Source organism: Scylla paramamosain, chromosome 30, assembly GCF_035594125.1.
Source record: "Scylla paramamosain isolate STU-SP2022 chromosome 30, ASM3559412v1, whole genome shotgun sequence".
Classification (NCBI taxonomy): domain Eukaryota; kingdom Metazoa; phylum Arthropoda; class Malacostraca; order Decapoda; family Portunidae; genus Scylla; species Scylla paramamosain.
In genome coordinates, this window is record NC_087180.1 from 13,837,914 (window position 1) to 13,854,114 (window position 16,201).

Below are 16,201 nucleotides of genomic sequence, written 5' to 3' on the forward strand. Positions count from 1 at the left end.
GAGAAGGGATGGCTATTTTATTTCTTACGCCTTTCCAATATTCTTCACCCTTACTCTTTCTCCCCTTTTCCTCCAAATTGGTTCACTCCCTGCTATTTGTCCTCCTCTTTGCATACTCTTTTTTCCTACATTCTCTCGTGTCTTTCGTTACTACCTTTTTTATTATTTTTTGTTGGTTATTTCTCACTTTACTCCACTCCACTCATCAGGGGAGAGAAAGAGAGGGAAGAACAGAACCAGAGACCAAAGGACAGAAACAGGAAGAGAGAAGACTCGAGACGGAGAAGCAGGAAAAGAGAAAAAGAAGATGAGAAGATGAAGAGAGACAGGAAGAGACGCAGAGAGAAGGGAGCAGAAGCAGAACAGAGAGAAAGAGAAAAGAAAATGAAGAAAACAGGAACAGAGGGAGGAACAGAGATAGGAAGAGAGGAAAAGAAGCAGGGAGAGAAGAAGGAACAGCAAGGGGAAAGAATAACAAGAGAGGGAGGCATAGAAATAGATAGGGAGAGGAATGGAGGCAAAAAACAGAGGAGCAGATATAGCAAAACATGGAAGGGAGGAAGAAAGATAAGAACACTCGTCTTTATTCGTTCTTTGTCTTATTTTTCACGATAACAACAAAATAAATGAGAGAAACAGATCTTCATCATTCCACATAATTTTCTTCCGGAGTTTTTTTTATTTTTTTGTTGGAGACATGTATTTATTTATTTATTTATTTATCTATTTTTTACTGTAGATATCATAAATACCAGCAACTGACTTCTTTTTTACTATTCTTCGTTTTTTTTTATTGTAGATTACATAGTGTCGTTTATTACTAACACTATCGTAAGAGTAAAGAGGTCTGCTGCTGTTTTTGCCTTCTTCCTCAGACTTTAATTTGTATATAAACATGTAGAGAATTATACAGCAGGAAATATAAATAGCAAAGAAAGCCTCTAGAACTCCAATGTTTGTTTTGACAAGAAGAAAACTACCAATTGTGTAAATCAGTATACAGAAAGAAACGATAAACAATTCCACTTCATAAATACAACTCTAGATGTGAACGAAAAGCTCTAATTGGATCTAGCACGTGATGAAACTGATGAAAGAGATAAGTAGCTCAGTATGAAACAAAACACTGTCGCAAAATCTGCCCACCAGTGTCAATACAAAATCATGCTGTGCCCTCTCCTTCACACAAGCTTCATGAATTACAATGTCATACGTCTAGAGTTACATTTACAATTGCTTTGGGGGGTGGGGGGAGTAAAAACTAATGCCTGAACATCTAAACTATTTTTGGAGTTTGCAGTCTTCGTAAGCATCCAAACTCTTATCAGTACTTCCCTGACATTCTCTTGTTCAAAACCACAAAAAAAAAAAAAAAATCATGGAAATTAGACATCGCCTTTGATTTTTCCTTAATTTACCTTTTCACGTATCTAGAATTAAAGTTTTCAGAGCCTAAGCATCCAACCTGCATTAGTACTTATGATCTGCTCTTATAAACCACAAAACAACACGAAACCTTTTGCCTCTCTTATCGTTTCTGCTCAAGACACGAGGCGCGCTGCCAGACCACCGCTACCTTGCCTGGAGACACGAGCCACCAGAGCTGCCCTCACTCGGGAGTTCCAATAGGCAAGGAATCTACCGGCAGAGGCGGAAGAATGTCCAGAATTTAATAATCGTTCTCCGCAATACGTGTAAAGATTTGGGGATGAAGGGAATTTTTTTTTTCGCTCTCCTATAGCAGGGATGAGTAAGAGAGAGAGAGAGAGAGAGAGAGAGAGAGAGAGAGAGAGAGAGAGAGAGAGAGAGTATGGATGTATTAGGACAGAGGGTGACGTAGTGGATGACGAGAGGACCGAGGCTTCCCGTGGAGGTGGAATGCAATAAGAGAGTCCAGGGTGGAGCAGCGAGGCGCCGGGTGGAGTGCGCGGCTGTGAGGGGTGGTGCAAAAATGGGTATAAAGGTGGACTAGGTGGAGCGGCATTTTTCTTCATTTTTTTTTCGACAGTGCATGAAAAGTGGACGCGACAAACGTAATGAGGTTAACACAACACTGCTCTACAATACGGAATAGTTCATTAATATAACTTACTTTCCCTCACAAATAAAAGGACACAAACCTCCACCACTATTACTACTACTACCACCACCACCACCACCACCACCACCACCGCCAGCACCACCCTCTCCTTTCTGGCAGCCATTTGTCCCGCTGTCTCCCTGGGCCCTCCACAACATACATTTCCTAAGAGACTGTAAATAATCCCTCAACTTTTACACCGTGGGAGTAAGATGAGAGTTTGTGTGTGCAAGTTGGTCGTCTGCGTCTTGATGTGTCATGATGTTTCAAGGTCGTTATTTGTTTGTTTTGATTCCTGTGTGTGTGTGTGTGTGTGTGTGTGTGTGTGTGGGAAAGGAGAAGCAAGAAAAAGGGGAGTGAGGAAGGAAAGGAAATGAAAGATGAGGTAAGATCAATGGGCAAAACTAGTTACCTCTCCCTCTCCCTCTCCCTCTCTCTCTCTCTCTCTCTCTCTCTCTCTCTCTCTCTCTCTCTCTCTCCGCACACGAGCCACAAACTCACATTATGAAGAAAAAGTAACATATTTTTATGCTTTTCTTTCTGTTTACCTTAAGACAAGATTAGCATTGCTCCCCCTCCACAGTTACCTTAGGAACAGAAAATGGTGTCTTCTGAGTGAGTAATGGACGTTGTGCCCAAGATTTCAATGTCAGAGAGAGAGAGAGAGAGAGAGAGAGAGAGAGAGAGAGAGAGAGAGAGAGAGAGAGAGAGAGAGTAAATCATATGGCACACATAATCTAAGAGAGCAAGAAGACTCTCTCTCTCTGTCTCTCTCTCTCTCTCTCTCTCTCTCTCTCTCTCTCTCTCTCTCTCTCTCTCTCTCTCTCTCTCTCTCTCTCTCTCTCTCTCTCTCTCTTTATTCCACCCCTCTTATACATCCTTCTATCCATCCTCTCCTATGCTTCCGTTCTTCTCGTTTTTTCATTCATTATTCCTTTCCTTTCCTGACCCTTCCTCTAACTCTCTTCCTCCTTCCTTCCTTCCTTCCTTCCTTCCTTCCTTCCTTCTTCCCTTCTTCCCTTCCTTTCTCCATGCTTACGAGCCCGCCAGAGGGAAAGAGGAGATAACAAATGTATGTAGGTAAAGAAAATGGGAAGTGAAGGAATAATACTTGATACGAACGAGAGGAAATGGAAGAGAGGAAAATAAAATAAAGGGTAATAATGCACTTTGTCCCTCTTTGTCCTCATCCGTTTGTCTCTCCTTTTGTTTGTTTCCATCTCTTTGTCTCTCGATATTTCATTATAGAAGTCTGTCTGTCTGTCTGTCTGTCTGTCTGTTTGTTTGTTTCGGGTTGTCTGGTGTGGTCTGTCTGTCTGTCTGTCTGTCTGTCTGTCTGTCTGTCTAGTCTAGTCTGTCTGTCTGTCTGTCTGTGCTCTTCCCTGTCCTTATGTCTGGATCTCTGAGTCAGTCTCTCTCTCTCTCTCTCTCTCTCTCTCTCTCTCTCTCTCTCTCTCTCTCTCTCTCTCTCTCTCTCTCTCTCTCTCTCTCTCTCTCTCAAAGTTTGTCTTTAATGTTTTCTAATGAAAGTGATGCTTGGGATACACAGTCGAGGAAAGAGGAGGAGGAGGAGGAGGAGGAGGAGGAGGAGGAAGAGGAAGAGGAGGAGGAGGAGGAGGAGGAGGAGGAGGAGGAGGAGGAGGAGGAGGAGGAGAATGACGACGACGAGGGGTTTCGCAGAACAAACTGCAATAAATGGAGTGAAAGACGGAGAGAAGGATGAGAAAGAGGAACGAAAGGGAAAAAAGGAAAGACAAGAATGGCTGGAAGGAAAGGAAACACGATAAAAAAGGAATAACGAAGGGAGGGAAAGAGAACCTGGGAAACCTGAAGAGAAGGCAAAGAAAAAGAATAAGAAAAAGAGGAAATGAAAGAGGAGAAGCACGTAGATAAAAAAAAGGAAAGATTAATGGAAAGAAATAGAGAGAGAGAGAGAGAGAGAGAGAGAGAGAGAGAGAGAGAGAGAGAGAGAGAGAGAGAGAGAGAGAGAGAGAGAGAGAATAAAAGATTTAAGGGAGAGGAATAACAAATATGAGGAAGAAAAGGGAGAGGGAGAAAAGGTGACGATAGAAAGGTTAATGAAGAGAGGGAGAAACAAAGGAAGAATGAAAGAACAGAGGGAGAGAAAATAAACAGAATCAGAAGGAAACGAAGAAAGATGAATGGGAGAACAGGAGAGTTTATGAAGGAAAGGAGGAAGGGAGAGAAAGGAGGATAAAAGAGAGGAAGTAACAAATAGATAAGAATGAAAGGGAGAATGAGAGAGGGGAGTGGAGGAGCTGATGATGGAAAAGAGAGGCAAAGAGAAAGGAAGAATGAAAGAATAAAGTGAGAGAGAGAGAGAGAGAGAGAGAGAGAGAGAGAGAGAGAGAGAGAGAGAGAGAGAGAGAGAGAGAGAGAGAGAGAGAGAGAGAGAGAGAGAGGATTATGGGGATGGAATGATGGAAAAGAATAAGAAAAGAAAGCAACAACAAATTGGATAAGAAGAAAAGGGGGAGATGAAAACAGAAAGAACTGACAGAGAAGGGAAAAAAGGGTGATAAAAGAGTAAAAAGAGAAAGCAATAACAAAAAAGATAAGAACAGAACGAGTGAGAGATGATAAGGAAAATGAAATGGCTGATGAAGAAAAAGAGAGATGGGAGAGGAAGAGAGGGGGGAGGAGAAAAGAGGAGAAAAATAACATAGAATAAGAACAGCGACAGTAAGAGATGACAAGGGAAACGAAATGGCAGATAAAAAAGGAGGAAGAGAAGGATGAACAGAGACTGAAGGTAATTTCTGTGAAAGGAACATGATTCTCCTATGATACAAGAATGACAATGAATCTTTTTCCGCAAGACTCGCACCAATCCTACGCCGGGGTGAGGATGCCCTAAAAATACGTAATAAAGTCTCATTTTCTTTCAAAAGGGAGCCAATCTATATGATGGACAGAATTCTTCATCCCCAGCTCGGAGAAGAAATGATGCCATACAAGTGATTGCGTTTCCCGAATTGGTCCTTTCTTTTTTGTTACGACTGTTGTTGTTGTTGTTATTATTATTATTATTATTATTATTATTATTATTATTATTATTATTGCCTATAGTTGTGGGGGCTCTGTTTCTTATGGTAGGGGAACCAAAGAATGATGCTATTATAACAACAAAGACAGTACTACTACTACTACTACTACTACTACTACTAACAACAACAACAACAACAACAACAACAACAACAATGATCCACTACTAGTACCATCACCACCACTAGCACCACAACTACCACTGCTACTACTACATACAACATAACAACAACAACAACAACAACAACAACAACAACAACAACTACTACTACTACTACTACTACTACTACTACTACTACATATAACACCCACCACTATCACCTCCACCACCACCACTACCAAAGTTGGCGAATAGGGAAGCTCGGACGTAACCTTGCATTGTAATCTGAAGGGAGTTAGTTTGCAGAGTCGCCGCGAGATCAGACGAGGAAACCAGCGCCAGGGGAAATTAGAAGGCTGGGAACGGGGAGGGAGGGCAGCGGGTCAACCTTGCTTCGAAAAGGTTACGCTGGCTGCTCGCTTTGGTTTCTGTGGCGTGTACCTGCGTGTACCTGATGTGTACCTGGTGTGTTTGCTGCTAATGGATGATGTAGCGGTGGTGTGTGTGCCTGGAGTTACTCAGGTGCTTAATTTCACGTAGTGTTTGCGTATGTGTTGCTTCAGGGAGGTGCTTGTGTTGGCTTGGGTTGGGCCAGTGTGTTGATATGGCTACAGAGATGGACCGTGGAAAGTATTGGGGTTTGCTGGTGGTTGAGAGAGAGAGAGAGAGAGAGAGAGAGAGAGAGAGAGAGAGAGAGAGAGAGAGAGAGAGAGAGAGAGAGAGGGAGATTCATGACGCATTAACCACCTCCTACTGCTCTTCCACCACCACCACCATCACCACCACCACCTGACTGACTTTCTGGCGATCGATGGCCGCTTCTGCGAATCCATAGGGGGTTTTTAAATGCTCAATCCTCACCCAATACCCACCCCACCACTGTCCCGCCGCAGTTATCCCTCGTAATACAAATCAGTCTCCTTCACCAGCCCTCTTCGACCCTTTCCTCCCTCAATAAGCTCCACACAGGCACCAAGCAGGGGGTCTCAGTAGGTACAGTGGTGGCCAGAAGTAAGTAACAATATAGTAACTTTTATTTGGTTTAAACTCTTATTATTAATGCTCTTGTTTCCTAAGGACTCTGGGGTTTCATTAGGACTGCCTTCAGAGGTCAATGGGACGGCTAATCGGTTCCCACTGGTGCTTCTATTCCCGTGAACAGAGATGGGTGTGGTTCTTACTCGACTAATCACCAAGACCAACAGGTTATGCCGCAGAGGAACATGACTATTGTGTACGTTGGTTCAGTGTTGTTTCCTTAGGCAAATCTCGCTGCTCGGCCCGGAAAACCCCTGCACCACCGTCTGTGTTACAATGCATGGGGAGGAATGTATGTTTTGCTTTCACTTTATCCGTGTAGTACTTCTGTTGTGATATACGAAGGCTTGTTATAATTACTGCAGTCATTCACACTGATTCTTTCTCTTTTTCGTCGTTAACTGACTAGAAATACAAAATGTAACCAAGAATTTATATCATTGTACGGTAATAGTTTCATTTCTGATGAGTAGAGTAATTTCACGCACAGAAAGGAAAAGGAAAAAAAAATAAAATGAACTGAAATTTTGTGGGCCGCAGCAAGGAGGTCACGGTGCCGCTGACGAAAGAACAAAAAGAGAGAAACATCAACACATTAAAGCCAGCAAACTGAAACGCTTTGTTCTCTCACTACGACTATTTTCAAAGGCCACAGCGAGAAATTGCCGGATTTTCAAGGGTATTTATCCTATTAAAAATGAAGAAAACTTGTTAATCTGCCATTAGAACCGCAAAAATACCCTTAAACACTCGTATCACTTCAATTAGATCCTTTTGAAAGTAGTGGGGATGTGGCGCGGAAGTGTTTCAGAATATGGTCCTTGACGACTGACGCCTGCTGACTTGTGATGCGCACGTCTTTGTTTTTTTTTCCTTCTCCTGCGAATCGTTCCTGTTTCGGTGACGCCTCGGAGCGGTAACCTCTTAACGTCACTCTGTTGCGCCGAGGAGGAGGAGGAGGAGGAGGAGGAGGAGGAGTAGGAGGAGGAGGAGGAGGAGGAGGAAGAGGAAGAGTAAGAGGAGGAGGGAGAAGAGAAGAAGAGAGAAAGGGAGCTCGACATGTGGAGGAGATAGAAGGTAGGAAAAATGAGGAAAGAGGAAGGAAAAAAAGTATAAAAAAAAAGATGCCGATGAGAGAGAGAGAGAGAGAGAGAGAGAGAGAGAGAGAGAGAGAGAGAGAGAGAGAGAGAGAGAGAGAGTCGGATCAGGGTAGGGGAGAGAGGGAGGTCAGGCTTTGCATTGTTTGAAATCGAAATCGCTGTCACATTCTGAAGAGCGTGAAAAATGTCGATTTATTTTTACCTCCATAAAATATTTCAAAACATTTCTTTTCACTATGTACTTGTTATAGTTTATTGGTCCAATTGATATTTCGGCGCGTGGCATGGGAAAGGGGAGAGACGGAGGGGACGAGAGAGTTGAGTGGAGAAGTGGGCGGCTTTGTGAGGGGTGTAGGAGTGTAAAGGTAAGAAAAAAAAGGGTACGAAAAGCGGAGGCAGGGTGTGGTGTTGACGTGGGTGGCAGAAGGCGGTGAAGGAGAATAGTGGGTGAGGAGGAGCCTTCTTCTTTTCTACCCTACATCTCTTTAACATCTTCCTTTGCTTAGAGGGCGCCCTGGGACACATCAAATAAAAAAAAAAAACTAGCTAAGTTCTGTTACAACAAAAGAAGTGAAATAGTAAGATTTTCAAATTAATTTCATAAGAAATAATTTTTTTATGGGGCAACAGCTGTGCTTCTTTTTGTTCTTTATTCATGTTTACTTGTGGGTATCCGGCAAGTATGAGTCAGTAACAAGTCTCTGAGCTCACAGCTGCAATGAGATGTAATACGAGTAAGGGTGACGTGGGCAAAATTCTCAGGGTCAGTAATCAGGATTGGACAAAAAATGATGGGCTCAAGCTTGATGAAAGTTAGAGATTAAAAAAGATAGGAGGGAATTGGTTTTCAAATAGAGTGGTAGATGAATGGAATAGACTCATCAATCATGTTAGTGCTGAGTCATTAGGGAGCTTTAAAAGAAGATTGAACAAATTTATGGATGGGGATTATAGGTGGGTATGTTTCATACAGGAATTGTCACGCGTAGGCCTGATGGCTTCTTGCAGGCTTCCCTTATTTTCTGATTACAATGATTCTCAAAAGACAAGTAAATTTCTGAACTCGTTTCCATTGTGCTTGATGGCTTCCCTCAACCTTATGTCCTCTGATCAGCTGACATTCTCCTGACAAAACCTGGCAAAAGATCCTCTGTAGACTAGAGGACTTCAGATTGATGGAAAAGGCTGAACACAGTGGAAAGCGAATGTGGCATATTAATCACCATGTTAATCACCTATTAATCATGACTACGAATAAACTCAAGTAAAAAAAAATCACTTCTTCCTAGTAATGCTAAAGTAGAGTAATACGTAAACCCATCCTGGAATGTGCGGGGAGAGTGAATGAGCCTCGTGAAATAAGAGACACTTCCTCCTTCTCCTCCTCTCGCCATGATACGGAAGACGTCCACACCAGATTTACGCCTCGCAGAAGGAGGGAAGAAGGGGCAGCGGGTGTTGGCGTGGAAGGGGCGGGAAACAGGCGAGCGACGGCCTCCTTGGTTATCACAGCATCCCAGCACGCGAGGAAGGGCGTCCTGCTAGGAGAGGGCTTGGGATTTATCGTCTTCCTTACGAATGTGTGGTAATGCCTGGCCAAGGGGAAAAGAGAAACGCTAGGAAAGAAAGCAAGGGTGCATCAGTCAGTTTGGGAAATAGATTGCGTGTTAATTCTTGAAGGGAAAAATATATAAAAAGAGTTTAAAAATCAAGTGATTCGAAAAAGAGTGAATTTGTCAGCTGTGAGAAGAGATTATGTGCTAATACTTGAAGGAGAAAAAGTATATAAGAGCAGTGTCTCATAAAAGTGAATCAAGAAAACATACAATGTCAGTAATTTGAAAAAAAAAGAGCTCATCAGTTAATTGGGGAAACGAACAAGTATGGTTCCCCTCTGTTGACATTCAGATCACTGCAATAAAATATTTGCTTGAATATAAGGAAGGAAGAATATGAAGTTAATCTATGCTAAGCCTCAGAACTACGAATTTGAGACTGCAGTACAAAATTTATTCTTTTTAAGACTTGCAGATGACTATGGAAAATATTAACGAGCAGTGAGAGGGTTAAAGGGGGAAAAAGTAAATAAGACCAGTTTAAAAGTGAATAAAGAAATGGGAACATGAAAAGCAATATTCCTTAAAAAAAAAAAAAAAAAAAATGTAACGCATGACAAAGGGGAAGCAGAAACACTTTGCAATATACTCGTAAGAGCAATGATTCGAAAAAGAGTGAATCGGGGAAGGGAAGACTCAAAAAAACAATACACATTTTTTTTCTCCGTCCATGCGTGGGATCTTAGTGGACAGAAATATGTGTGGTGTGTCTAGGAAGAGAGTTACACTGCCGCTTCTCCTTCACGCTTATCATTCCTCCTGATCCAGCGAGTCACTCAGAAAACAACACATTTTTATTCACATTTTGTCCGAGATCACAAACATATCTCTCTCTCTCTCTCTCTCTCTCTCTCTCTCTCTCTCTCTCTCTCTCTCTCTCTCTCTCTCTCTCTCTTAGTTTACCCCTTTTCATATTTTCGTTACACTTCCTCCACTTTTTCTCAGTTCTTTCCACCTCTCTCTCTCTCTCTCTCTCTCTCTCTCTCTCTCTCTCTCTCTCTCTCTCTCTCTCTCGTCTCTCTCTCTCTCTCTCTTTCCCTTCTACCTCCTCCACTCCACCACAGGCCGCATCCTCTCCTCTCCCTTCTTCCTCTTCCTCATCCGTTCCTAGTTTATCCCCTTCTTTGCACCCTTTCAGCTTTATCAACGCTTCACACCTTATTTCCCTCCCTCCTAGTTCCTCTTCATACCACATCCGCCTTCCTTCCTCCTTCCTTCGTCTTCTTCGTCATTCAACTACTGGTATTTCTATATTTTATCGTTTTCTTTCTCTCTGATGTATCTACCTTCTTCTTTCATCTTTGTTTGAATTTTTACAATGTCCTTAGTAATCTTCTGCTATAGTTTTTGTATCCTTTCCTCCTTCACATACTTTCATACTCATTTCAGCTCCTTTGGTTTCTTATCAGTGTCCTTTCTTTGTTTATTTTGCCCTTTTCCTTCTATCTTCCTTACTAGAATTTCTACTTCATTGACGTATTTTATCCCAGAATCACTCCTTTCTCCTTTAACTTTAAATCGCTCTTTCCGTACGTATTTCAGTTAAAATCCCTCCATGCTGTATCTACCTAGCCGTAAAATATCTTCTACCAATACGAACGTCAACCTAAATTATTGTTTTTCAGTACATATTTCACCCTAAAATGATCTTTTCAGTACATAGTGAATACATACTGCATCCTAAAAATCTCTTCTCCCAATACATATTTCATCCTTAAATTGCCTTGTTACATATTTCATCCTACAATCCTCTTTCTCCAACAAATATTTCACCTTAAAGTTGCCGTTTTCTATTTACTCCACCCTAAAAAAGACATTTATTTCCAATGCGCAATTCACCCTAAAATCCCTTTCTTAAAAAACAGTTCACACATAACTTCCACCTCATATTTATTCCACCCTAAACCCTTTTCTAATACGAGGTTCCACTTAGAACGTGCCCCCCTCCCCCTCATCCACAACCCACGCCAGCCGCTCCTCTGCTCGCTATAAATATGTAAGGGGTATTTTTTTCATCGTCACAAACATCGTCTGGAGCCTTACGTAACCTCGCCCTGGAAAACTCTGCTCTTTAGGAATTTAAAACGTAACGGAGGAAGTGAACCGTTTCCTTGCCCTATTTCCTTCACATCTATGATCAGACAAACACCGAAAAAAGGATAAATGGGAAGGGATTAGAAAAGAAAATGGTACAGGGGGTTGGTTGAGAAAAATTCACGTTGAGGAAGAGATAAGAGTGAGAGAGGGAAAGATAGAGACGAGTTGCAAAAATATAAATCGATGAGGAGAAGAGGGAAAGGAAGGCAGGGGAACAAAGGGATAGAGGAAATTGAAGGAAATCGGATATATAAAGGAAAAATGATAAAGAAGAGGGAAGAACAAGCAAAAATTAAAATACGGAAAAAGGAAGAGAGAAAAATGACAAAAAGAAGAGAAACAAAAGGACAAAGGAGAGGAGAAACAAAAGAAAAGATGAAGGGAAGAGAGGAAAAACACGAAAATAAAAAAAACACACACACACATGAAAAAAAGAAGACCATAAAAGACACACAATTAAAAAAAAAAAAAACATGAAAGAAAAACACGAACATTTAAAAATAAACACATGAATAGGAGACAAGAAAAGAAACACAAAAATGGAAAACTAGAGGGAAAAAACAAGTGAACTACAACAAACAATGACATGGAAAGATAAAATGGAGACTGAAACACAAGAAAAAGAGGAAAAAAATGACCATAAAGTTTAAAAGCAAGGGAGAGGAAAGAGAGAGTGGTTTTAAGAGAGAAAGGCGCAAGGTGTGGCGGAAAGACCAAGGTGTGTTTAATCGTGACCAGAGTGGCAGGTGACGAAAGAGATAACCCGTTCGCTCAAACTTGTTGCCACAGAGAGAGAGAGAGAGAGAGAGAGAGAGAGAGAGAGAGAGAGAGAGAGGAGAGAGAGAGAGAGAGAGAGAGAGAGAGAGAGAGATTAATTTTGCGATTGTAACTAAAAAAAAAAAAATTACAATTATTCTTTATCACCATAATGTCCCCAAAGTATTCGTGTTTATAACTGTCACTACAATGAAACACCATGATAATTTTTTCCTACTTCGATCAATGTTACTGCAAGTTTTGGAGCCTACACGTACAGAAGAGGAACGATAAAAAAGGGTAAAAAAAAAAAAGCATCAAGAATATGGCAGGAAGAGAGGCGAATTGAAGGAGGAAATGTGATTGATTATCGCGCCCGTGAACCAGTGAACCAGTGAACCAGTGAACGAGTGAATCAGTAGGAACTCAGGAGAACAAAACCGTACTGCATCTCAGCCACGGTAAGAGATACGAAAAACTTCAATTTTAAGAATGGAGTTTCTATTAGTTTTTAGTTAATTGTTACTACTACTTCTACTACTGGTACTACTACTACTACTACTACTACTACTACTACTACTACTACTACTACTACTACTACTATTACTACCATGAAAGAGAAAATAAAAAGATTCTTTGAGCTCATACATTTTCCAATCCCCCCAAAAATATAAGAAGAATTGTATCTCGTATTTCCTTTCTGGGAAGGAGTCTCTTCCTGGCCGCGCTATCAACGCTCTCACTACTGCAGGAAGCACCCGCTGGACCTAACCGAGAGAAAAGTATCCGAAAGTATTTGAAACAGATAAATGTCGCTGTAAATGGATTCGTTCTCGCTTGAAGAGGCAAGAATTTGTTGTTTTCTTTTTTTTCAACAATAAACTCAAAGCACACACAATAAAAAAAAATATATTAGTTTTATTTATTTATTTTTCTACTTGGATAATCGAATTAAATTTGCATTCATTACCTTTATTTTTTTGGCAGAAATGTTTTACTTTTTGTGTGATCAGCTTTGAACAATGTCATTGAAATACAGCAAGTGAAATTTTATAATGCCTTTTCTAATGTTAGCTTCTTTTGAATTATTGCAAGGATGTGTTCTGATATGAATGTATTATTTTGCTATTTGTAAGTGGTAAATGCGCATTATACTCCTCAAAATCTCTCTCTCTCTCTCTCTCTCTCTCTCTCTCTCTCTCTCTCTCTCTCTCTCTCTCTCTCTCTCTCAGCTGTTTACTATTAGCAAACAGGAATTATTGAAGCAGGGAGGTGGGTAAACAGGGACCAAGGGAGGAGAAAGGAAGACATGGGAGAGTATGGGAGGGCAGAGCAGGAGAGTGGATAGTGGACGGCAAAGAGTAAAGGGCACCTAAACGAGCGATAAGGATGTGTGTGTGTGTGTGTGTGTGTGTGTGTGTGTGTGTGTGTGTGTGTGTGTGTGTGTGTGTGTGTGTGTGTGTGTGTGTGTAGATGCATGTGTGTGCTTACGTATCCTGTACGGTATGATGTTCTTGCTCTCTCTCTCTCTCTCTCTCTCTCTCTCTCTCTCTCTCTCTCTCTCTCTCTCTCTCTCTCTCTCTCTCTCTCTCTCTCTCTCTCTCTCTCTCTCTCTCTCTCCATGATGTTTGTAGAACCGTAAGAAGTAAGTTTGCACATCCATCACTATAATCATTCCTTACTGAAATAAAAACAAAAAGTGTAAGGAAGAGAACGAAAGAAAACAGAAAAGCAATTATAATTAAGACCGAAGAATTCATGAAAACATTAAGACACACACACAAAAAAAAGAAAACTGATTAATTCCTTTCATCAGTTAAGCAATTGAGTTTTTTTTTTTTCCTTTTTCCAGGTGGGTGTTATGACAGGTGGGCAATGGCTGACCTAATCACCTTACTTTATAACCTTCAGGTATTGACACGCGGCGTTGGCAATATTTCTTCTCCGCTTTTGACTTTTCACCACACAGTTCAGAGCGCTGCGTTGCCTGAGGGTCAGTGAACTTGCAGAGGCAGCGGCGAGGTGGCCAAAGCGAGAGAGAAATTAGTAGTTCAAGGGAGCGTGTGTGTGTGTGTGTATGTGTGTGTGTGTGTGTGTGTGTGTGTGTGTGTGTGTGTGTGTGTGTGTGTGTTTGGGTGGGTTCATTTCATTAAATCCTCTTAGCGTTTTCGTAAATTACGTTTAAAGTTTGGTGATAACGAGCAGAGAACGTTCCCAAGACGTATGTGGTTAGATGGGAAGACGAAGTAAGATCACCAAACACACACACACACACACACACACACACACACACACACATCACCACCACCACACGCCCATCTATACAAAACCCACTTATATTTATTAACTTCCCTCCTTCAGATCATCAATCTTCTTCAAGGGCCAGTAAACAGAGGCTCTTTGTCGCCTGTCTGCTTCCCCGGGACCTAACTGGGGCATGGAGAGGATGGAGGAGGAGGAGAAAGAGATGGGAAGAGGAGAGAGGGAGAGATGGGGGTTAAGACGGGGTTGGGGAGTACTTGGGGTCGTTACACAGGTATATTGATGAAGTGCTTTTGTCCACTACTGAGGGAGAATTAAGTTTTGATCTTGGCGAGGGGCGGCCAAAGAGAGCTGAGGGGGGAATGCCTGCCAGGGAGGAGAGTTACAGCACGTTCCCTTTCTCCTTCCTGCCAGCTCTCTGTCCATCACTGTTTTGGCGTATGTAACTTCACACTTTTCCTCTTACAAGACACTCTATAGCTTAGCAGAATATTCTTCTTCTTACTACTTTCCTACTCGTCTATACATTATTCTTTAACGCTCATTTAATTTATTTCTCTCTTCCTTCACGGCATTCTTATTGTATATTTACTCTATAGCTTTGGAACTTAGCAGAACATTTCTCCTCTCCCTACGTTCCATCTCTTCCATACATTATTCTTTAACTCTTTTGTTGAACTTATTTTCCTCTTCTTTCATGATATTCTTACTCCTCTCTACATTACTGTTTTGATTTCTTAAGTTAACGGTACATTCCTCTTACTGAACACTCTTACTCTTCTACATTTTACTCTAACACCTCTTACTGAACACTTTTGCTGCCTTAGTACACACAAACACGTAATTCATAGTATCATTACTCTTGCCACTTGTATGCTCTTTCCTGCCATCCACACGCGAAACTTTGTAGCAACGCAATGACCAGAAGCCTGAAGATAGTGTAGAGGAGAAACATTATATGAATCACCCAGTCAGACACGGATCTAGCCAAGCACGCAACCTCCAGACAGTCAATCAGTCGGCCAGGGAACCAGACGGACATCCAGACAGACAGAAAGACAAATAGCGATGAAAAACAGGAGATAAAAGACAGCCACGCACGTCCAAGGTTATAAGGTTCCTACACAATGCTGATAAACAAACAAAGCCGCCCCGATAAGACAATGGGACACTCCGGAGCATAAAAACGAATTCACTTAAACGTCACAAAACAGACATACAACACAGCGCCGCGGGGAAAAAAGGACAATTCCCAAACCAAAAGGAATGATAAGTTAACACACGATTGCATTATTGATCCTTTGGGAGAGAGAGAGAGAGAGAGAGAGAGAGAGAGAGAGAGAGAGAGAGAGAGAGAGAGAGAGAGAGAGAGAGAGAGAGAGAGAGAGAGAGAGAGAAAGGAGCATAGAAGGGAGGAATGGAGGGAGAGAGGGGAGAGGGTCTGATACTGATAGGAGAGAGGAATGGAGAGCAAGGAAAGGGTGAAAAGCAAGGAAAGGAAACAAGGAAATAAAAGGACAAGAGTAAGGAAGTGAGGAAAGGAATGGAGGGAGAGAGAATTGGAGTAAGGGAGATATGAATGGAAGAAAGAAAAGGAAGTGGAGAGGGAAGGAAGAGAGAAATGGATAAGAGAAAGGAGGGTTACAGAAAGAGGAGGGAGGAAGGGAAGAAAAAAAGGAGAGAAAAGGAGGTAGAGAACAATAAAGGTATGAGGCAGGGAGTGAAGAGAAAGAAGAATAGAAGAAATGGAGAAGACAGGTTAATAGAGAAGGTAAAGGGGAGAGATATAGAGGGAGAAAGGGGAGAGAATGAGGGATGGGAAGAATAATGGAGGGAGAGAGGAAGGAACGTAGAGGGAGAGAAGGAAGAAGGGAGGGAGAAATATATCAAATAGGTCATACAACAACAAAAGAAGAAAACAAAACATCAACACCAACATTGTATCAAGCACGAAAAAAAAAAAGTGTTACCTGACAGACAAAACAATGTGAACACACCTGGCTGCGCTGCCCGACAAATAGACAATCAGGTGCTTCATTAACGTGGCTTTTTAATTCTTTTTATTTTCTATTTCTTTACCCCCGAT

The 16,201-nt window shown here is 41.6% G+C and overlaps 1 long non-coding RNA gene across 7 annotated transcripts in view; it reads right to left on the minus strand.

Moving 5' to 3' along the window:
• LOC135115878 (uncharacterized) overlaps positions 1-16,201 on the minus strand; it is an 89,434-nt gene that overhangs the window by 42,425 nt on the left and 30,808 nt on the right. For 2 of the 7 annotated variants that reach the window (XR_010276082.1, XR_010276087.1), the window contains one exon: positions 8,679-8,976. The exons of the other annotated variants lie outside the window; for them this stretch is intronic. This is a non-coding gene — a long non-coding RNA (uncharacterized LOC135115878). Of the gene's footprint in view, positions 1-8,678; positions 8,977-16,201 lie in introns of those variants that run through there. 7 annotated transcript variants of the gene reach the window in all.